Source organism: Zea mays, chromosome 2 (assembly GCF_902167145.1).
Source record: "Zea mays cultivar B73 chromosome 2, Zm-B73-REFERENCE-NAM-5.0, whole genome shotgun sequence".
NCBI classification, from domain to species: Eukaryota; Viridiplantae; Streptophyta; class Magnoliopsida; order Poales; family Poaceae; genus Zea; species Zea mays.
The window spans coordinates 131,591,728-131,593,369 of NC_050097.1; the positions used below are offsets into that span (position 1 = coordinate 131,591,728).

A 1,642-nucleotide genomic window follows, 5' to 3' on the forward strand; every position below is an offset into this window, starting at 1 on the left:
GCCAAATCGAGCAGTGGAGCAACAAAAGGTTAGCAGCTACCTACAGTCTCCGGGTCATAGGCTTGCAACACATATATGACATGTTTAATATGTCGACGACTAACGTGCAATCAAATCTTATTATGTGCAAACGTCCAAGCGAGACTCACGTTTAATTGAATCATGATCAAACCTTAGACACATTTATGGTTTATTAGATTTTTTATACATCTATATGAGTCAATGGTAGAATGATTTAAATGTCAAATATGACATACGACTAGATTATGATCTAATGGATCAGAAGTTTCATTTGCAAGTTCTGCAATAATGAACTTATAATTTAGATTTCCTTCGGCAAGATTGAAAAAAAAATCCATCTCCAGCAACTTTCAGCTTTGAACATGGAAAAAAAGAAGCCCATCGCGCATTCGCGCGGAATCACTTCATGACTCATGAGTCACCAGACCTGCAGTTGGCTGGAGGGGTCGGGGTGTTTGGCGAGGCGAGCGGCGAGCCGAGCCGTGTCATCTTGATGGGCCCGGCCCAACTCGATTGCAAGAAATTTAAGGCTTTAAGACCACTCAGCGGTTGATCTCCCACCTGTAGCCAAAGGGATGAAAGAAAGCCGTTTTAGTCCCACATCGGCGGCGAAACAGAGGCCATGGAGCATGCCAGTGAGATAAAACAGTGAGCTGGTGCACCGGAGTAAGCATGATCCTTCAGGCAGTTAAAGGGATATGATGAGTGGTAAAAGCTCGGTTTTTTATTCCGAGAGGGGTGCCTGCCCCAAATAAGCCTGTTACGACAACATGGCGCTCACAATTTGTACCATCTGATCCCGAAATTAAAACATATTGAATTTAATGGTTCTATTTGGTTTCTAGTGATTTTTTAGTGCTTCTATTTTATTATTTATTTAGTTTTAAATTTTGAATTTTTATAATCTAAAATAGAATTTTTTTTGTGTATTGAGTAATTTATGAATTAAAATAGAATAAAATAAATAGATTAAAATTAGTCGTTAGAAACTAAACATTTGATAAAATCTGCATTAAAAATACGAATTCTGGTTTAATAAGAAAATTGTAGAAAAAAGGTTTGAAGATAAAAAATTATGAGTACTTTGTTTCAACTTAAGAATCTGAGTTTGATACGGCCACGTAAAACAAATAATACCGAGACAAATCACTAATAACCAATAACCTTAACGTGCAAATTGAAAGAAAAAAAGTACCATCGGCTTATTCGGTTGCTTGTTTAAGGGTATTGAAGGGACTACAATATGTCCGTTTAGAAGTAAGTGATTGAAGGAGCTAAAATTTATTTTGGTGTTTAAAAATCGCTTTACTATTCAAAATTGAATAGTAAGACGATTTTTGCCCCTTCAATCCTCTTGCTCACAAATAAGTCCTGAATAATTAATAACTCTTTCGAATTGCAAAAATAAGAGTATCATACTTAAATACCATGAGAAATGAAAGTCAAGTAGGATTTCTCTAAGGACTGATCGCCTTCCTCTTCTGGTTCTGTGCTTCTCATAGGAGTGTAGAGATGGCAATGGGGACCCGATCTCCAATTCCTCGCGGGAAATTCCTCCATTAGGCGTTTGGGGTGGGAAAGAAACTTCTCCGCGGGGATATAAACAGGGAAAATTCATCCC

At 37.6% G+C, this 1,642-nt stretch overlaps 1 non-coding gene across 1 annotated transcript; it reads left to right on the top strand.

The window, feature by feature from the left end:
- The first annotated feature begins 714 nt into the window (after window positions 1-714).
- On the top strand, window positions 715-822 carry LOC111591031 (small nucleolar RNA Z279/snoR105/snoR108). The gene has a single exon (XR_004856795.1). It is a non-coding gene; the product is annotated as a small nucleolar RNA Z279/snoR105/snoR108 (small nucleolar RNA).
- Window positions 823-1,642: the final 820 nt, after the last annotated feature.